Raw genomic sequence first — 23,072 nt, 5'->3', positions numbered from 1 at the left:
GATCCCTTGCCCCTGCTGATTTCTGTGATCACTCTCTTGCTACTGGGTCTTTCCCCTCCTCTCTCAAGTGCTCTCTTGTGTGCCCCCTCCTGAAAAAACCTTTCACCGAACCTTTGTGTCCGGCTAACTACTGCCCCATCTCTATCACCCCCTTAATTGGGAAACATTTGGAGAAACTGGTCTACCCCTAACTGACCCAGCACACTGAACTTATTAGTTTCCTGCATGACCATCAATCCCGAGGCACAGCAACTGCTCTTCTGAACTCCTGTGAAGAACAGCTTGCATCTCTTGATTGTATCTCTCCAGCTGTTCTCATTCTACTTGATCTCTCCTCTGCATTTGATAGTCAACAGATCCATCCTCATAAAACAGCTCCATGATACACTAAGTATCTCAGAGCAGGCACTGGACTGACTAACCTCATTCCTCACTCACCTTCCATTCCAGGTTATCCTGGGCTCCTTCTCCTCTTCCACAGCTTTCACCACCTGTGGTATTCCCCAGGGCTCCAACCTCTCTCCCTGGCTCTTTAACATCTATCTTGCTCTCATTGCACACACAACTTCCACTTTCTCCCTTTACTTCCAGTGTTATGCAGATGACACACAACTCTTCTTCAAACTTCCCTCTGATCCTCGCCTTACTTTCTCCATCATTCCCAACTGCCTTTCTGCCACCCAGTCCTGGTGTGCCTCCACTGACCTCTGCCAGCAAGACTGAGATCCTTCCCATTGGGACTCCTGCTCCCTCTTTCTTCCCTTCATTTTGACCTCACTTTATGGGCTCCCCCCTCCTCCTTCACCTGAAGCCAGAAACCTTGGAGTCATCTTTGACTCCTCACTTTCCTTCCTCCCTCACAATCATAACCTTACCAAGAAGGCCCACTTTCAACTCTTCCTCCTCAAAGGAATCCTTCCTTTCCTCACTTTTCCTGAGAAGCTCAATGTCTCTAGAGCTCCGGTACTCTCTAGACTGGACTACTGCAACAGCCTCTTCCTTAACCTGCCCTCTTCTTCTCTATGACCCCTCCAGCTTATCCAGAATAGGGCTGCGAGAGGTATCCTTGGTCTCAAGCCCAGGGACCGCATCTGTCCAGCCATAAAATCTCTCTGCTGTCTCCCAGTCTCCAAGGATCAAATTCAAATCCCTCTGCATCATCCACAAGGCTGTCTGGCACCAGGGTATCTACAAATGGCCACGCTATCTACAACTGGCTTCCACAAAATACTCTCCCTCCAGATCTTCACACTCGTCTGGCACCAACTTTCTGTCTGTCAAGCGCTTCTGAAAACAGCGAGTTGGTGGATGATCTCTTTCCTTGGCTGGCTTCCTCCTCTGGAACAGCCTCTGTCTGCCTCTCCATCTTGAGCCCGATCTCCTCAAATTTCGGAAGCTCCTCAAGAGTTTCCTTTTCACCTCCCCTTGCCCCTCTCCCTCCCTTGCTACACACCACAGTCGCTGATATTGGTGGCCAGAGCCCTCACGTATCCTTCTAGGTCCTGGACTCCCCACCCCCAATCACCTCCAGCCTCTGGCCACTCCCAACACTTGCCTTTAAGTGCCCACTGGCCTGTGGCGTCTCACAGGTCTGCACTTATTATTTGCAGTTGACCACTCTCATCAAGTGATCTCTGCCAGGAACTTAACAACTACTTGCAACCTGCTTCCTAGCGCTCCCTCAGTGGAACTCCTAGCACTTATCACCTCCCCTCGTCCCTTCTCCCTCTCTGCACTTGCACGCTCTGAATGCTCACAAGGCCTAGTAGGACTGCCTCTTTCTTTCTCTTTATTGTTGGTATATTTTCCTTCCGCTTCCATGTTCCATTTCATGCTGCTCTGTGGGTGTTTAGAAGTGCCTTACAATTGCACAGTACATTTTAAATAAATTAGCGATTAAGCGGTCCTCATTGCAATTATCATTTATTTTGTATGGCGTATGTCACGGTTCTTTTTAATGACTATGTAGTTCTGTTGGTGTATCTGTGGTAGTTTAGGGAGGTGTTTAGAGAAATAGTTGGCAGACACATGCCGGATGGTGTACCAAGTCTGAAAGGAGGAACCAGGCTAGTGAGATGAAACTGTGGGCCATGAAGTCGTGCCAAGGCATAGTGTCATATAGCCGGTCAGATAGCACAGTGAGCTAAGTGTCACTAGTGACAGGAAACTGTGGAACCTGAATTTGTGCCAAGGCATCTTGTCATATAGCCGGTCAGATAGCACAGTGAGCTAAGTGGTCACCCATGAAATCTGTATGCAGTCTGCTGTGGCAGGTCTGAATCCCGGCAGAGTTAACTCACCCTTTCAACCTTTCATCCTTCCGATGTCGATAAATTGAGTACCGCTCTGTGGGATAATAATGTCTAAGGTTATGTCGCGCTATATAAGAAATACATTATTATCTGGTATATCTTCCTTTGCCCTAACATCACATAGTATATCCTTAAAGAACATGGGAGAGGTTATTACTGCAGGACCTGGCCTGGCCTGCTAATGGCCTGCTACCATGTTAGTGCCAAGGAGGAGCCGAGAGCTACAGGTTGGATGGAGTCGTTACCTCAAGCTATAATGAACCCTCCTGAGGTTTATAAGGCGAAGGCCCATAGCGGTGAAGTAAAAAAGAAAAAAAAAACGTTAGTTCAATACTGACACAGTAAATTGATAAACTCAGCAAAATACATTCGGTTATATATTGTAGTGTTTGAATAACAAGGTTGTCTTCATGAGCTAAGCATTTGAATTGAAAACTTGGTTAAACTGGAGAGCTTTGAAGATGAGAATGCTTAAGAGGTTTTGTAAAGTTAAACGCTTTCTCTACAGGAAAGTGAAAACATATTTGCAGGTTTCAGCTTTCTACTTGGTATGTTAAATAGGATGTTGCCAGGAAAAAAAGGAACCCCTAGAAAGGAAGTGTACTACTCAAAGGCATCGTGCCTGGAAATTGCATTAGTGTTTCCCGGTCTGGTTTTGAAGTTAGAATGTTCAAAATACATTCAATACCAGTAGTTATTGATGGAACTCAGAACATTCTAATAGGCTGAGAGGAGGTCATTAATGATCTCCATGTGCTAATATGGCATAACAAAGCACACAAACTGGAGAAACATTTTTTTTAAATGAATATAAAGAAATACATTAAACCAATTGATATTTTTCCAAATTGAATTGAGCTGTCCCCAGTTTTTATTGGGTGGTCTGCTGGGTAAGGTGTGGTAACAATAGCCACCTCAAAATCATTCCGCCACCCACCCTACTCAACAACGCACACAGCTTCAGCACTGAAATAATACAGGTTACACAATGACACCTCTAAAATGCTGCATGTGTAGTACCACTCAGTCGTCCATGGGGTTATGATACAATGCTGCTGGACTTGCACCATGAACTAGCAACTAACAAAGCAAACACCACAACACCTCATGGCAACATCATTAGCATGCTGGCAGGTGCAATTAACACAGTGCATTTTGTCTTTAAATCATTTCATGATGTTTTACAATGTGACTGGCACAATGGGCCTAATGCACCGTATGGAATTACTGTTAACGCTGTGGTGTCGGGCAGAATAACTGCCACAAGTTGAAATGGTGATCATACAAACCATCATCAGTAAAGGTTATTCTGTTCACCGAATGTGCAGCCGAAAAGCAACTTTGAATGGCAAATCTGTACCTTTTTTGGCACAATTACCATTACCACAGGAAAATTACTGAATGGTAATTGCTCCGGCAGAATTATCGAGTGGTAAGTTTGAGAATTCTAAAATGTAAGCTAGTAAGTGAGATAGGTAGGCAGCCACAGAGATGTCTTCAAACAGCGCGAGCCAGGGCGATGGATTGTGATAAATAGGCAGGTGATTATCTAGTGACAGAAAGAAGAAGAATGAGATAGACATGTTAATAGGCAATTACAGAGAAACAGGCGGATGGAAAGGGATAACATATAAGGGCATCTTTATAAGGTTGGCGGTCGCGAAATACAGGTGCCAGTAGCAACGTACGAGCACCCTTTCCGGACTGCCAAACCACGAGTCTGCCGATAGAGACACGGAACTCCTGGCATGCCGGAGTTCAGGCCCTTACCGACAGGCTTTTCACTGAAATGCTTCAGGACCCCATGGGAATGTAAATAACCATACAGACGGCGCATGCGATATCCCGGTAGCAGTGGGATGTCAGGCGGCAGTGCTGCCGGTAACCCGCCACCAACTGGCCTGTTTTACCGGCGACATTGTAATGAAGGCCTTTGTGTGGATCTATTGGCGTTGTAGACCACTGCACGGCTGCTTCAATGTGTGAACCGGTACACTCACCGCGGAAAACAGATAATGCAGAGAGGTGGACTCTAATTCAATAGATAGATGACAGCAAGATATCAACAGTTATAAAGAAATGGGAACACAACCATGTTAAACAAGCCATTACGAAGAATTCGATAGTTAGAGACAGGCTCAGAGGCAACGATGGGCAGGACGGTGGTTACACGAAGATAGGCAGACAGTGAAAAACAAGTAGATAGATATACGGATATAGTGAGACTGGTAAACAGTAAAAGGCAACCAACCTGAGTAATGCAGAGAAGAATAGACCCTGAGATATGGATAGGTATTTATTGAGAGAGATGCAAGATAGAGAGCTAAGTACTGAGATAGATAGATAGATAGATAGATAGATAGATAGATAGATAGATAGATAGATAGTAAATGGTAGGCGTTCAGTCATAGGCATCCAAACAGAAAATATAAGCAGGGATAAGTAGATATATAGTAATAGGCAGATACACAGTGATAGACTAGACGGACAATGACAGAGAGGAGGGTACAGAGAAAAAAACAGGTAGATATACGGTGTAAGAGAGACATGTGATGTAGACCACCACATAAAAAGACTGGGAAAACAGTCGGGCAGTGTGATTGAGTAGGAGTTAGCTAGATGTTAATAAAGCAATGGGTGAGCAGTGACTGATGTGTAGCATGCTGGGTTAGACAATGACCTAGCCACAGGCAGCAAAAGAAATACATCAACAGCGAACAGTGTGCTGGTGAAATAATGGACAAGGCCGTGCACATATTAAAAGTGAGAATTTGCTAAGCCGTCTTTCAGAATGCTGCGACACGCCCTTCAGCTGTGCTGGTGAATATACATTCCAAGACCGAGACAATGCGAGGCATGATTAACCAATAACGACCTGGCAGCTAATTGGTACCTCTTATCACTGCTTTGCATAAACGAGCTCGCCTAGATGTCCAGCAATAGGGCCATCATGTTAGAGTTCATTGCTATTTTAAGCACACACAGCCCTTGTCTCATCACGCCGTACCTGACCATCCATAATTGGACAAATAGTGTTATTCGGTGCTTTGTTTTGCTGAAGAAACCCATCCATCTAGTCACCAGGTGGGGCTCGGGTCACCTTCCCCCTTGCTCATTTGTCACCTTCTGCAGAGATAACGAAAGGAAAATCACAAAAGCAAACAGCTCATGCATATTCAGGAGGCATGGCTGCTTCTATTACCCTTGGGCTGATGAGAGGGACTCGAAATATTTCTCGTTTTCTTTGTGTCCCCCGGGGCTTCATTCGATGTGAAGCAATTGAATTAAACTGAGAATAATATTTCATTAAGGTAGTGGAGACATTATTTCATGTTTTTATAGTTGTGACATACAAAGTCACTGCTGTTAGGTGCACCACGTGCGGTAATTTGTCATGTTTGATGGTGACGCTAGCACAAATTGAAAATCCCATCAATTTCACCATTACCTTAGGCAATGGGCACCATGCCATGGATTGTTCTGCCTTTCGGGGGTATGGGCATTTCACCTTTAGAGAAACATCAATGCAAAATAAAAATAAAAAAATGACTTACACTTCAATAACCATGGACGCATCAATTCTCCCGAGAGTAACTATTTCAGAACATCAAAGAACCCTACACCATTAGAGAAACCAGTACAGGAACTATGCAGACCCTTTCAGAATAAAACCAATACTAGGTACCCGCTCCATTACTGTTGATAACCTCTGATACTGACAATTAACCCCCTCGGAATTCTTAGTGACCTTGACATCAGCACAATTAGTTGTACCACCTGTGCTCACGATCTTTCATCCTATTATGCCTGAACATTGTTCACAGTGAGTCAGACAAGGTAAATAGTTGGTGCCCCTCCCTTCCCCCAGCTTTAGAGAGCTCGCAGAAAAAGGAGGTCAAACTTTTTTGTCATTTGTGCATCAATCTTCGAAATATCTGAATGGTTGGTTTGCAGGCAACAAAGTAAAGACGTTTGAGGGCATGTTCAATCTGACTGCATGTGAAAATGCCTTAAAGAATTGTGAAATGGAGTTAGACCAACATCTAGTAGACACAAGTATCACAAACCCAAGAATCAGGCAACCACATCTAAACCAGGTGGCAAAGCCTGTGAAAAAAGTAAACTAAAGTTGGGCAAGGGTATATGCTCTCACCCCCTGCCCCAAATGCACAAAGAGAAATCCACACCTAGTTCATCTTCTCCCACCAGAGATAAAGATTTAGGGAGCCTGCTAGCACTGGGGCTGCTGCTCAAACAGCCCAACATAGCTGCTTTCAATGTAGAGACATGCCGCATAGCGGAGGAGATCCACCTTGCAAGTGTAGACACAAGCAAGCCATAGTCAGTGCTATTCTCATGGTGATGGAAGCAATAGTCAGTGTAGGCATCATAGATGAAGAATTCCCACTAGGCCAGGGGCTGGCCGAATGCACCCTGACTACTCTAAGTGGGCAAAGTATTGGGTCTCCAACAATGGCCCCAGTGCCCACTAACACAGTGATATTTTTGACCATGTGTTCCTAAATGGAGACAAAGCCCCTGCACTTAGTGATACTGATGTGAGTATCCACACTGTCCGATGCCAGTGAGATCAAGAGGCCCAGATCGATCATAGCCTCCCAAATACAGTTAGGGGGTTTGATGGCCTCACCAATTGCCAATTGGCTATCACAGAGTTTAGCTGTCGAGGTGAGACCACCCAGCTCGGTGTAATTGTCAAGGAAACGATCAAAGTGGACTGTTGGAGAACAACACACTCAATTTCAAAATGATTGCTGAGATCAAGAGATCAAGGGACAAAGAAGCAGCACACCTAACAATCCTTTAGGCCATGAGCACATGGGTGCTGCCTGCTTTGGATGGCGAAAGGCCGACACCACTGGCACTGCCAAGTCCAGATCCAGAATGCATAGACATGCCTGCTCCTGTGGAAGAGGACTGCGTGGCCACGCAGGAGCCTACTGTGGTGACTCCAGAGTCAGCGACTCCGAGGTTGCCTACAGTCATATTATTACCACTTAGAGTGGAGGAAAAGGTAGTAGCACACTGTAAGGGCCTGCCAGAACTTATATGACTTGTCCATAGCCAGAGGTCCTAGCCAGGCTGACCTTTGTGAAGCACAGTGTGACCGTCCAACTATGACATATCTGTTTTGAGCAGGAAGAGAAGCAGGCCCATGGGGAAGCCCTGGAGTGTTTAAGGTGGACTGGGAGAATAGCCTCCTGCACACTGAGCTCAAATAGCTTGTGGCAGGGACTGAACAGAGGATGGCATTGTGCAAATGACACAAGAGGTTGCTACTGGACTTTGCTCATGATATTCCTTTGACAGGTCACTTAGGCATAGGCAATACAGGTTGTACTCCCATTATTACTGGCCCCAGAACAGTGTAAAAAAAACGAAGGAATTTGTCGAACTTGCCAAGCTTCCGGTAAATCTGACGGGGTGACAAAGGGTCTCTTAATTCTACTACCACTGGTTTGTCAGCCTTTTCGAGAGAATAGCCATGGATATTGTGGATCCTTTGGACCATCAGACCACCTCAGGGAACTGGTATATCTTGGTTGTGGTAGACCATGCACCCGGTTCCCAGAGGCTGTAGCGTTGAGAAGCATCAATGCCCCATTAGTGGCAGAGATTTTAAAAGGCATATTCTATCGTATGGGGCTCCCTAAAGAAGTAATTTCTGACAGGGGAACAAACTTCATATCCACATATATCAAGGCCAGGTAGGATACATATGGAGTTACTTACAATTTTTCCACAACCTTTCCTCCACAGACAAATGGGCTTGTTCAACAAGACCCTAAAGTGTGCGATAGGTGGTTTGAAAGAGAACCTGAGGAGAAATTGGGATATTCTCCTGCTATACTTTCTTTTTGTCTACCAGGAGGTGCCGCAGAGCGGTGTAGGGATCAGTCCCATTGAGCTTCTGTTTGGCCATCATGTTAGGCATACACTAATCCTGGTGATGAAAGGATCTGATGTCAATCTGCAAATTCCTTCCCTCAACATAGTGGATTCTGTACTTTGCCTTAGATCCAAGATGGATAAATACAGAGAACAGAGCACCAGAGCACAACAAATATGAATGCCAGCCAGGGGCTCATGAAGCAAAGGCATGATGAGAAGGCCCCAGTGACAAAGTACTCTCCAGGACAGATGGTCTGGATTCTGGAACCTGTCAAATCATGGGCTTTCAGAATAAGTGGACTGGGCCCTATTTGGAGTTCAATAAGATCTGTACTCATACAAAGTCCCCAAGGCAGATGCACAGGGCCTCTCATGTCAACCGGCTTAAGCCTCACTACAGCCAGGATGACTTGGTGATGGATCTCATGATAGATGATGAGACTGAAGAAGAAACAGATCCCATTAAACTCTTGTTACACTCAAAGCCCACTGATGGATCTATTAAAGAAGTCTGATTCATCCAAAACTAAGTAAACAGCAATTGCTGACTCTGTTTGTGGGTCTGTTCTCTCTGACTCCTGGGGAAAATGATTGATGTATCCATGACATTGACACTGGAGACAATAAGCTTTTAAAGAGCGAAATTCACTGGATTTTAGAAAAGGTGAAGGGCAACCTCAAGCAGGATATCTCTGAGATGTTGGCCTTAGGGGTGATTGAGCCTATACACAGGCCATGGACTAGCCCTGTGGTACTCGTCCCTTAAAAAGTCAGGTAGTGGGAAGACAGTAGTCTTCTTTTGTGTGGAATACAGAGGGCTCAATTCTGTCAAAAAGACAGCTGCAAGCCCATACCTGGATCAGACAAGCTCATTGTCAGATTAGGTGCTACCAATTTTATGAGTACCACTGACCTCATGGCAGGTTGACCTAATTGACAAATAAAAGATGTCAGCATTTTCCACTCCAGAAGGGCAGTACCAGTTCACTGTTATGACCTTTGGGTTATAAAATTTCCCTGAAATCCTTCAAAGTAGGGTGAACCAGGTCCTATCTGGGTTAAAGAACTTCAGCGTTGCCTATTGAGATGTTGTTGCAGTCTTCAGCCATCATACCTGGGAAGACTATGTATGCCACCTGAAACAGGTGTTTCAAGCCACGCAGAAGGCTGTCTTGAGTATCAAGGTATACAAGTGGCAGATAGCGCTCAGTATTGTTATTTTCTTACAATACCAAGAGGGTGGCAGTAAAAAACAGCCTCTCCAGGCCAAAGTATGGGCAGTGATGGATTGGGATATCCTCAATACCCAGACAAAGGTTTTCTTGGGACTTACTTGATACTGCAGCCCTTATATTAAGGAGTATGGAACCCTTGATCGTCCCATGAAGGATGTAACCTTTAAGAAGATGCCCAAGATTGTTACTTGCACTTCTGCCTGCCAAGACTCCTTCGCGAGCTTCAAGGATGGCTTGTGCAAGGCCCCAGGTCTGAAGATGCCAGATTTTGGGCAAGAGTTCATTATACATATGGAGACTTCTGATTTCTGAATTAGTGTAGGGTTAGTGCAGCTAAACTCTTAGGATGATAAAGCAGCATTATGCACACCTTAGTAAGTGCTTAACCAAGCGCGATTGCAACTGAGCCAAAATTGTAAACAAGTCCTTTCCTGTAGTTTGGGTGGTATGCAAGCTGAAACCCTACAAAGGTGGGTCTCATTTTACCATCCAAACAGAACACAGTTCTCTTCGGTGGCTCCTGGCCATGCAGGAAGAGAACCGTAAGTTGTTCTGTTGGGCCATATCTCTACAGAGATTGGTTAGGAATATCCAACACAATCTGGGTTCACAGGGCTCCAAATCATTTGTCCTCAGTAGGTACTTTAGCCTGGGGTATGTGCCAGACACCTTGGAGTGGTGAGTCTTGACCTTTTTTGTCTGGAAGCATGTGATGAATCGCCATCTCACAAGCGTGTGAAAGTCCAGGATTTTGTTTTATTTGTATTAAGTGATGCAGGTTTTTCAATCTCTGAAAGGTAAGCTACTGATCAGATTCCCCTCTCATAAGCTCCACGCCAAATGCATAGTGTACACCTCTGCACTGTTGCATCAGTAGCCTGATAGGAGCACCTGCCCTACAGTGGCAAAGATCAGGTTCAGGTCGCAGGTGCCCTCTTGACAGCTGAAGTGACAGCCAAAGTCACTGCAGCACAGGGGGGACATTCAAGATATACTTCACTCTTACAAAATATTATGATTTTGAGTAGCCCATACTGGTGGTAGGATAGACTCCAAATATGAGCCATGCCTGAGTTAGGGCATGGTGCATGTACTGCTCATAATCTTTGCAGCTACATGCAATTTGATATCACACATGTGTCATTCTGGCCTGACAGTGACAGGACAGGGACCTGAAAGCAATGACTCTTGTTTATCTTTTTGTGAGGGTAGGTAACACCCTTACCCAGAGACAGCCACTCAACAGGAAATTGTCCTGAGCTCAGGTATCAAAGTAGCACACCCATTAAAAAGGAAGGACCTCACACCATGCTGATGGATACCAAGTTGACCTTTGATCCTAGTGAGTGGGGAAGGGGGCTGGTTTAGTATAAACATGAACTCTCGGTACAGTGGAGGAAGACATCCACCATCTTGTTTCTCTCTGCCTCTCTCTCCCCTTTATTTCTCTCAACTTCCTCTAGAGCAAAGCACTTTGGATGTGATGTCAGAAGGGCAAAGTCAATGTCTTTCAAGAAGAGGGATTGGGCCACTAATACAGGCTATCTTTAGTCTATTCATGGCAGGCTTTTACCTTTAAAAGATGGTGTCTCACACTCATTTTTTGAGTCATCTTTGAATCATCTTTGGAGTCCAACTCTGTATGAACATTTCCTTGGACTCTGCTGAGAGAGCAGTCCTTTCCAAAGTCGCCCGGTTGAGAGGTGAAGGCAGGTTCTCAAAGGCATTTGCCCCCTAAACATCCCCACACCATTGGGAGTGGCCTGCTGCTGGAAGAATACCTGTCTCCCTGCCAGCCACAGTGGAATCCAGGGCCACACCATGTTACAGGACCCCTGCAGATGTGTGCCCGCCTCCCCGGGTTTGGGAGTATGAGAACAAGGGCCCTGAATTTGGCCTCAAAGCACATGGAAGCCAGAACAACAAGGATCCCTGTGCTTTCACTGGCAAACAGTTTCCAGCCGTGATTCTAGTGTGTTCGACACAGTTTGATCCATCAGGACACTCCTGAGCTGCCTTGGGTATTCATGGTTCTTGAACCGCAGTTTTCCCATTAAACCAGTTAACCACCACACCAAGCCAACTGAAGCACATCATTGCATCGGCTCAATCCATGAAGTACTGCTGCATCCACATTGCTCAAACAACATTCAAACTGTGATCTTCTTCATCACCATGCCTGTAAGTTTGATCAAACCTGGAGTCTTCTGAACAGTGACCATCAAGCCTCTGCATCAAACCAACTTGCCTGCATATCACAATACCAGCTCATCATCTCAAAACCTTTACCGCCAAATCAAACATGGTGACCACCTGAGCCACACATCTTGAGTAACATTTTCACCTGCAGCAACTTTCCGTTGGGCGTTGGCTCGACACCCATTTGCCGATTGATCATGGTGACTGCTGCATTTGTGTACTGGGTCAAGCTATTGAACTGCACCAGTACGCCTGGTGCAACAATGTTGAACCACCAAGCTAGTTGAAAAGTTATTACTGACAGATATCTTCCCCCCTGGTCCATCCTTCAGCCATAGAAACTGGATTGGTCATTTTAATCCCATTTGCAACCTCAAGAACTGAACATTCTGGACTTTTCACAACCTTTTCTCTACCTGTCTCATTACTGAGATTGCTGCATTAGTTAGCTTTGGATATTGTGATTTCTTTCTACAGTTGTGGGTTTTGTTGTGTTGTCCAGTTAGATAATATTGTATGTGGTGAGTTTGATTAAAGTACATATATTTTTATAGAACCTTTATAGGACATTTCTTTATTTAGGACTGTTATACTTTGCTTTTTGGGTTGCTACTGAACAACATTCACCCCCCACTTATCTCTTAAGTGTGCTTGTTTAACCTTTATGATTGTGTTGGCTCTTGGTTCATGGAATTGTTAAGGCTGAGGGGGCATTTAAGACTGTATGCATCCTTGCACTCCTGCAGAGCAGACATCAATTTGTCAAACTAGAACACTTCAGTTTCCTGAGATTTCTCCTGCATTTGCCATTTCCTGAACTATGGATACCACTGATGTCACCCTTCTCCCAATTGGAGAGATCTAAGACTCTGCCCTTGACCTGTTGCTCTTTATCATATATACCACCTCTCTAAATGTTAATTCCAACCTTTGTTTATCCTACCACTTCCTTGCTGATGACACCTACATCTTCGCCCTTCAACCTAGACCTCACCACTAGTGTCTCAAATTGTTTCTAAGCTATCTGTCAGTGAAAGAACAGCACTGTTTTATGCTCATCTCTTCTAAGACTGATTACACTGATCTTCCTGTTCCAAAGTTTCCCACGATTCATTCTTGTTCTAGCCTGTAATGTATGCCCCAACCTTTTCACCCCTTCCCTGCAGGCTCATAACATGTTGCTCCTCTTTGGCAACAAAGTGGAACTTCAAGATCTTAACACCTCCGCTGCCATCACTGCAAGACTCAACCTTATAAACACGAGGAAGGCCATCCTCCTCCCTGTCTATCATGCCAAAAAACGAATATCTCCACTATGGTCACCTGGACAAATGCTAGAGCCTTCAATTGGATATTAGTCTCAAATTTCCTTTCCTGAATTGAAAACGTTCTAATCTTTGATGCTCATGTTTTACTGTTTCCCATGGTTATCACACTAACCTCCCAACCTCCTCCACTCTCATTAGCACTTTAGGAGCAAACTATACCTTCATGAATTCCTGCTGATCTTCAGAACATCTACACAAAAAAAATTCCAATCTAATTGTCTTCTTTTTCAGTGACTACTCTCCTCATTTCACACTATATTCTAGTACCCTTCTCAATTTATCTGTACCTCAATAACAAAGCGCACTCTCTCGCTTTCATTACTTCTTCATTCATGACCCTCAATACTAGAATTGACAAATCCTGGTATCAAAAATACCTCACACATATATGCGTTGCGGTAAGCCCTGAAACACCATCTTGTAAGACTACGAAGTGTCTCCACACACTTTCGGCACATTGCAACTCACATTGAAGCCTTGCCGTTGGTGTTGCAGCCCAGAAATGATATAGTTACACAAGTTCAGCCGTTATAATGTATTTTCCAATGCCCAGCAAATACATTTCAGATGTTTATGGTAAATTTGTAGGTGTAAAAGAATTTGACTGCATGAGTACATGTAGCATTTTACATGTTGTGCTTCAAAACAGAAGGACAACACACATTTCTTTAGGTACATTGCAATTTCCGGAAGTTTAATCTCTTCTCCTCTTCCAAGCCTGTTCTGCCGGACTCACCCAGAGCCAGCATGACTGTTAGTGCTTGCCTTAGAAACAATATAGAGGTCGTCATTTGCATTTTTGCAAATATAGAGACTTTCTTTGAAATATTCTGTACAATTTGCTATCACAGGTACACCACCATTTTTTCTTCAACTCAAGTTGAAACCTTGTCTTTGGTGTTTGGTGTTATACATTAGGGCCCATTCACTCTTTATAATTTGTTGACCAATGCTCACAAAATTCATTTCAGCTTTGTGGGTATTAAAAAAGAATCCATAGAACAATAGCTCTGCTCTTTTCAAAACTAAAATAATGTTACATGACCATTTTTACAAGCATACAAAAATTGTGAAGTTGCTACAAGTAATTTGACTGCAAGCTACAGGGCTCGGGCAAAGCATTAACCAGTGCTGCAGAACATACTGGGGGACACAATAGTAAATATATATGAAAAGTGTGTCTGTAATGGCTGAGAAAGATATGTAAATTGTGTATATGTTCTGTATTAAAGTAGCGCAAACCTAACTAAGAAACAACAGGGTGCTATACAAATGGCACAATTAGGTGGCTACAAGTAAGATGAGGGGGTAGCAGAAGAGCTGGACTACATTGGAAGGTAGGGGGAGATAGGACTCCAGGGGTGGAAAAATAGGGGTGAGTGGATTGATCAAGCCATGGGTGATGTCTTCTTTGACGAGTATGGTTTTCACTGTTCATTGAAGTGTAGGCTAGAAAGCCAGTTTCATCTGTTTTGGTAAGTTCTTCCAAAGATTAGTTGCATAGCAGGAAAAGGCCTGCTTTCTATGTTTTCCCTCTTGAAGTTTTTCGCTTCCAACCTAGCAATGTTGTGGCTTCTGGTGTTATGCTAGCCTCCGGAAATGGTGAGTTTATTGGCCAAGTAAAGTGGTATTTTTCTGATGACTGCTATGTAGGTAAAGCAGGCAGTATTGAACATGATGCGTGCTTGACAGGGTAGCCAATGCAGCTTCTTGTGAATGGGGTTGATGTGATAGATGTTTCTTTGTGCTATGTTGAGGCATGCTGCAACATGCAGGATGGTTTTTAGAGGGCCAAGGTGGCATATTATACTCCTGCAAGTACAGCTGTGTCATCTTCCAGATGGAAGATGACTGGGGAGTGGACAACTGTTCTGAAAATGGGGATATGGATTGAAAGGCTTTACTTAGCAGAGTTGCTCAACTACTTCAATGCTGCTTTGGTCTTCTTGGTGATGTGTATTTTAAATGAAAAGTTAAAGTCAATAGTAAATCCAAGGGATTTTGCAACGGGTGAGAGTTGAGGCATTAATCCACTGAACCATATGTCAGCCAGACAGTTCTGGATTTAAGCATTGTTGGTGGGGTTTCCTAGAAGAATTAGTTCAATCTTTGTTTGGGTAATCTCCAGGTTGGCACTTGCCTCTTGCAGCAGTAGATGAGGACTATGAGGTTTGGGGGGAAACAGAGAGGAATTGGGGGTAGTAATATTGTTTCTTTGAAATACTGTTTTCAATTGAGATGAAATATAAGACAGAAGGGGCCCTGCATCTAACAGTTTGTGGAGAATTGTAAGTCCTTCTGTTGTCTAACAAACTACAAATGTTATTGACCTTCAATCTTTGGACTGCATGGTGATGACTTTTAGCTCAAATGGAGACTGATGCTCAGTAGTACATAGAGGTGTACAGTAGTGCCATTCATACCGATGCCTACTACAATTAAGACACACAAGTATGATGCATTTGCATCGGGATGCCAAGTTTAACACAATGGTTAAGCTGCCAAAAGTCAGTAGATAATGACCTGCAGCACTCTGAATATGCCTTAACCAGTGCTGCAGAAATAAATGGTGAGGAAAATAAGGAAAACCTATATTTAAAATTGTTCTATTATGACTGCAACACAGAAATAAAAATTATCGTTCACTATATCATTATCACTATTTGACAGCACCTTCCAGCCAGGTGAAACTCTGATGCAATGTACTCTAAGGTCTTTATGATTTTGCTCTGGATATAGAAAGACATGGGGGTGAGGTATTTTGGGTCTTTGGAATGCTATTTCCAATGAAGACAAAAGCTAAAAATGGAGAAGAAAGAGGAAAACACATAAATATAACAATATATTACAATTGCAAATCATACAGCCACCATCTATTTCAAATGTGTTTAAATTAATTTGATGTTGTTGCAATGCAACTTTACAAATATAGAAATGTAATAAGTTTTTAAAAACTGTAACAAACTGTTAACAATCTTCATCGTTCAGTGCAACATAGCAGATACAAGCCTTTAAAATCAAAACACACATAGGTACATAACAAATTGCAATTTGCATGGATGTGAATCATACCAGTATTTCAATAAGATTTTCTTTGTGCCATAAACACCTTTCACTTAATGCATCATTTAAGAATTTAAAATTGTTCTCTAGCAGTTACTGATTAGGCATCCTTAAAATCTTGAGGATTAATTACTTTTGACAATCGTGTCAGCAACTTGGATTTTCTCTAAAAATATAATAATGGCAAGATTTAAGGATATTTGTTGGGCATGGAACATCCTTGATCACATATTATTCGTGGTTATCAGTTTGTATCCATCTGTACATTTTATGAAATATTCTTTTTCAGGTTAACAAGGGCTGGACATTCACAAATTATCTGCTTTAAGGTTTCAATCTTTGTTTCTTTATTTTCAATATCTCCAGCATATTTTCGATCTTTTGTCCTTGTTCCATAGAGCTAATCTTGTCCTGGTAGGCCGTAGATCAAATCTAAACTGCATGATTTGTGACTGATAGAATAGGTCAGGGTGTCTAAACAAGTATTTAGGGAGTTCATTTATTTTTTCCATCCAAAATGTTCTATTTTGAATTGCTAGTATTTCTCACATTCAGATATTGTTTTATCCATTCTGACCAAAATAATATTTTCTTGGCTCAGTTTGGGTTGTTTGCTAGTAGATTATGGTCTCGCATACTGATTTCCAAATGTTTATCATGTCTACTCGATCTTCAGTGAAAGCCTAGGAAACGATGTTGATCACCGTCAGTGCAAAGCTAGATTTATTTCTACATTTAACATAAAGTAGCAGGGCATTCCAATTTACAACAGATCTCAATTAGGCAAGACCCAACTCATAACTCATTATAGGCATAGGAAAACATATCGGGAGTCTTAAAATCCTTCTCCAATATAGACCCTCTAGATAAGACCATTGTGGCTGATCTGCGGCTATTTTATTTGATTCTCCATTTGCAATGGATGGAATGACATTTTGTCTGTAATATGCTATAATAGTTAGACTTGTGAATTTGCCATATTTTTTCTGTATAATAAAGGTTTGGGAGCATAGTATTTTAATCTTTTGCTTCATTTTGTCTTTGTGTGGATAATTGGTCTTGCTGTCATTTATGTTAATGCCTAGATATTTATACATTCTTGTTACCAACATTCTCTCCCCCCAATATCCATAAGGTCCATCACATTTTTGGCAGGAGATTGTTTTTTTAATGAATATCAGAAGATTTGATTTGTTAGTATTTATTCTGAGTTAATTTTCCTTTGCATGTTTTTGCAGCGCTCCTAGTGATCTGTGCAATTCTATAGGTGTTTGGTCTAAAATTATAAGATCACCTGCATACAAAAGATGGATTATACGCATTCAATTTATTTTAGGTGGAAAAGATCTTATATTTTGCAAATGATTCATGATATCTCGAATGTAGAAATTAAACAGCATTGACGCTAACAGACATCACTGCTTTAAGCCAATATTTGTGGGTATTGGTCTTTCTAGACACCCTTCTCAATTCAGTTTAATTTGGATTGTAGTTCACGTATAAAACTGCTGTATTTCATTTTGATTGCAATCATTATTTCAATAAAAAAGCACTTACAGGCCAGTGCACCTAAAAATAAAATTGAATAGTTCCTACACAATCATACCGCTACACAGTAGTGCATACTCATTGTCATATTAAAAAAAGAAGTGGGCTCTATGCGACACATTTGTTTGTGCTTGGCAAGTGTACATGGATGAGTAGGGGTAAAATGGCCCACTCAGCCCTCACACTTCTACAAATCAAATGCCAATGCAGTCATAAAGGTAAAAAAGGGACAGTTAAATACTTCCTTCAATTTATTTTGTAATTTGGGATGAGCAAAGTCTATGATCTTAAGAAGGGTGTGATGGAGTTCTAACACGGGGTTGAGTATTGATGTAGGCAGATCTGGCTCATTTTGGGCATGTGAAATGTGTGGTCTGTGCAACAAGCAGGCGTCGAGTAAGGGGAATGCCTTTGCTCTGTGCAGTGGAAGGGCGGTTCTCCGCAATGCGGCCCAGGCAGTCAAAGGATCTCTTTGCAATTGAAGCAGGCTGAGTCAGGCTTCTAGTCCCTGGGAAGAGTTGAGGAGTGATGCTCCAGCAGCTCTAGTTGGCATGCGACGGTCGTCAAAATGGTGATCTTGGGTGCATCGATTTGCAGGTGGGTGAGGCAGTCATTCGAGGGCAAGTTGAGCAGTAGTTGTAACCCCTCGAAAGTGTAGGCATGTGACTCTGCAGCAGGTTGGGTCCCGCCGTCAAGCAGTGGATTTGAGCCTTTCAAGTGATGGGCACAGCTGTGCATTATTTAGCATCAAGCTGGTTGAAGTGCACGCAATAGTTCAGGTTATTGGAGGACCATAAAAACACAAGGACAGGATGGTTCCATTCAGGATCTGCACTCCCAGCTCCAAAACATTCCAGAGCAGAGTCACAGGTCCTCGTACACAGCAATGGTTCACCCTCAATGTTCCCTGGGAACAGGCAGAAAGCATATATTTCTTCTGCCTTTGAAGGCTCCTTCTTCACCTCAGACTGAGAGCTTTGGAGGGTGCAACTTTCTCAAAGGAAGTCCAGTTAATTCTTCTCAATTGCTTCAGAGCAAGTCTTTAGGTTGTCATGAGAGGATCTGAAGAAGAGGTTTGAGACCCCTTTTTTAATGGCACAAGTCTCCAGGTGATTGGCCCAGAGCTATCCTGCCTTAGTGGTCCAATCCCTGGTCTTGAAGAGAGTGGACCTTGCCTTTCTGAAGTCACACCCAAAGTGTTTTGCTCCAGGGGAAGTAGAGGGGACCAGAAAGAGCATGAGAGACAGAGAGAAACAAAATGGTGGAAGTCTCCTTTCATTGACCAGAACACTCTTTTATACTCTAACCCGGGCCCTTCCCTTCCCACTAAGAACAAAGACCTTTTGAGATGCAACACCACAGTGTGAGGCTACTCTTTTTGCATGAGTGTGCTCCTATGATGCCCGGGCCAAGACGGTGGCCTGCTGTGTGCTGCCTCTGGTGAAGGGTGCTACCTGCTCTCACAAAGAGATCAACGAAGATGCCCAGTCCTCCAGTTTCCTCTTCTGCCATTTGGCAGTTTTAACCCAGCTGACCAGAATTCACCTCCCCTTCCACAGCAGAGCTGGCTCGCAGGAGCTTACACATTTGCGATGTCAATAGGTATGTGGCGGACATGATCATAAGTAATGCCAGCCACTGTGCCTGAAATCAGACGTAGATTTATTTTAAAGTTTACCCTTCCACCGTCATGGGTTACTTATGATCATCATAGTTTTGTACGGGGCCATATCTTAAATACCGCCTCTGTGCTGAAGAGACTTGGCTGTCGCTGCAGCTGTCGAGTGGGCATCTTGTGCCCTATGCACCTGCTCTACACCATGAGCAAAACAAGCTCTGTGGATTAGGCTACTGATGCAGCAGGGCATTATGATCTGGCATGGAGTTGATGAAAAGGGGAATCTGATTAGCAACTTACACTTTTGGAGATGGAATTACCTGCATCATTTTATGTAGTAATAGAAATTAAAAAAGCCATATGGCATTTCCTTCACTATTTGACAATAGTTCCATTCCCATAATTACCACAAATATATGATGAAACAGTGTATTTTTAGCTAATCTTCCAAGCAGCATGTAGTCTCGGGAGGGTAACTGAGGGGCAAGTGCTTGCCTTGCAAACAAGACGACACAGAGCAACACAGGTTCGATCCCGGGGTCTGCGCTTAGAAACCTCCAGCTATTAAGCGCGTTACAAATAACCTATCATATCATATCATAAATTGTCACTGCCTTCAAATCTATACTTTCTAGTCAGTCTGACACAGCATGTCTTGCAGTTCTGACTTGCAGAGTACCGAATAAAGGCAAACACTGTTCATAAGAGGCAGTAAAGGAAGACTTCCACTGACCTTTCTCACTGTTATATCTTGATTGAAGTAAAGGCAACACATATCTTTACCTCAATTGTCACCTTTTTTTCCCCGTGGATCATCTGCCTTGGCGTTCTTAAAATGAATTCAAAATCATTAATACAAATATTGAAAACGTATAAGGGCCAGGAAACAACTCTGCTTTACATCCAGATGTACTTCAAAAGGCCTGTCTTCTGGCCATGTTACCCAAATCTAAATTGGAAAAGTTATGTATATGCTGTTGTTTCATTTCTTTTAATAGTGTGGGATCTTTACCTAAATCCATCCTCAATTGTCAAACATTCCAAATTTGTGTAATCTAACACGCTTCTAAAATCAATAAAACATAAAGAGTAGTTTTACTGAGATCTTTATATTTCCCTGTTGCGAAGTGCCACTCTAGCCTGTAAAGGATATTGTTTTCATGTAGTCATAATGTCACTCTAACGACTACTTCATTAAGCATTTGCAACCAAATCTATAGGAAATAATAAATGATAGTTGCTCGGTACTGACCAATGTCCTTTTTTTACAAACTTGTACAATTTCAGCAACTAGCTATGAGCTAGATATGATTCCACAATGAATTATTTCATGTGCTACCTGTTGAATAACACAGCTTTAAATTGCTGGTTCCTCTGATTTAAATACATTCATGGAGATAACATGTGATCTTAAAGCCTTATCAATAATTGCTTCATTTAAGGTAGTATTCCTATGTTTATCTCTATAAGGTTCTGAAAATATTGAAACCAGATATTTTCCATTATGTGACATTCATAGACAGCTGAGGATCAACCATTTATAGGTGCAATAATCGTCCCAAAAGTCCTTGTTATCCTTTTTCCGGTTCTCCATTCTCCTGGTAGAAGGCTCCATTTTACTCCCCTTTTTGGTTTTTTATGTTGTGATTAATTTAACACTCTTTTTACATTTGTCTAGTCATTCTGTTTCAACATAGCCATACACATATGCCTACCATTGTTAGGCAGAACTATATGCAGTCCCCTTTGGGAACACCACAAACAATTAGGACTACAAGTGACAGTACAAATTCACCTTTGGTACAAGCCTGTACTACACAGTAAAGTGGTAGCGATGGATGAGCAGCCAGACTTATCTCAAGAGTAAGTGAGCAGTATCAATAGTTACACAAAGGACAGCAATTACTATGATTCAAACAAACACTGACTCAAGGTTTCTGAGTAAAAGAATATACATTTATTTACACATCAGTAAAAAACATTTCACTATTATCAAGCAGTTGAAAAATCACAATCTTAATAGCTACACCATACCCGATAGATTCTGGACAAGTTAGGATCAAAATGAAGTGTGAGCAAAATGGCACTCCAGTAATTTAAAAGGAAGGGAAAGACAAAGTTAGACAGAAGTTGAGCAGCACCAACAAGTAAGTAAGCAGGGCAATCTAGAAAAAGGAACTACAGTGAGGAAATCAAATCAAGGGGCCTGGCCCAAAGTCAATGGACCAAAGTCTTTGCAGAGGTTCACACAGTTCAGGGTAGTTCATGGTTAAGTCTTTGCCAAGAGTTCAGAACGAAGTTGGTCGGATGAAAAGTTACTTTAAAGAATAAAGAAGGACAGGCCCTCAGATTGGCAAAAGATTTCACACACTTTCACTGTGGCTGGACAAAACAAACAACAGGGTTAGCACAGTACCTTTAGAGCAGAAGGAGGCTGTAGCTGAGGCAGATGTTCCTGGCAGGTCCTGCAGGCTCACGGTTCCTGAAGCGACTGTCGGACTGGCAAGAAGGAGGAAGACTGGAGGGTCCTGCACTGTCCAGGGAGGAAACCAGCAGTGAAGCAAAGCAACAAATAAAAGGTGCGCTCCTTAAAACCCAAGCAGGGTCCGATCCTCCTGGCTATCCGGTTGATTGTAGCAGTGCACCGCAAATTAGACCAGAGGAGGGAGGCATGGATTGTGGTTTGGCGAACTGGTTGTTCCTACCAGCTCAAGGGGGTAAGATTCTGTGCAGATCTTCCCTGTCATCGAAGCTTGGAGATTCGGACCGCAGCAGGGCTTCACACAGTCGTGGTAGAGGTCCTCTTCTGTCAGCTTCTCTTCGGTTCTCTCGATCCAGTGGCGACTCTGCCTTCTCAGTCCCAGAGACCTGCTTTTTATGCAGTTTTCCCCCATTCACACAGCCTGGCTGTCAATCACACAGCAGGGTGGCTGTCCTGGCGGGACAGTGACCTAGCCAATCAAACAGGAGTGCAACTTCGGTTACTGATCCTAAAACCCCTCCCTCACATCCTGCCCACCTAGACTGTCAGGCGCCTAAGGAGGGCTTCTGTGCAGAAGCCCGCCAAAGGTTGATGAATAAAGGGACCCAACCTGGTTTGGCACGCAGAGTAAAACACGAGAAAACCTTTACAAAAAGAAATGGCGAATAAACCCAGCCAGAAAAAAATAAAAACATATATGATCCAGCAGGTTTAAGTTGAGGCTACTAAAACAATACCAAGGCTATATAAAATAACCGTGGTTGGAAAAATAGGGTAGATACCACTGCCACCAGCCAAGACTTAATGAAAAGGGGACGAACAAAACAATGATCCATGAGAAACAGACAAAAAGGCATACCTATTAACCCTTTCCGGTACTCTATGTAAGATAGTTTGTACTGGGTCTGTTGTTTTAAAAAGACTAATAAAGACAATGGCAACTTTACATGTTCTGGGAGACAGTAGTCAGTTCCAGAAAATGGAGTCGAGTTGGGAAGTCTAAAAAGACAACCCTTTGTTACTGCACTGAAGGTGCTGTGTAACACACAGTAAAAAGATGATGCCTATGGAGTACGTGAGGCTCCATAGTCTATGAACACAAAAAAGTTAAACACACACAGCAAAACACATGTAAGAGTGGGAAAAAAGGCTCACACTCTTACCAGGTGAAAAAAATAAATACTAGAAATTCAGCAAAGCTGCTGAGGGACTCAGTAGGTAAGGGAAATTAGCCATTTTGGAGAATTCTTACTATCAACCATATCCTCACTCTTTTTACCACTAGAGAAAGCACTTGTATTTTTACCTACTTGCCAAGTACAAATACAAACATAAACTTTGTCCACTAACTGTTTGAATCTACACATAATAGTT

This window comes from Ambystoma mexicanum, chromosome 3q (genome assembly GCF_040938575.1).
Source record: "Ambystoma mexicanum isolate Mex_15411 chromosome 3q, UKY_AmexF1_1, whole genome shotgun sequence".
Lineage (NCBI taxonomy): Eukaryota > Metazoa > Chordata > Amphibia > Caudata > Ambystomatidae > Ambystoma > Ambystoma mexicanum.
The sequence above is the reverse complement of the archived record's forward strand: the minus strand, read 5'-3'. Positions refer to the sequence as shown.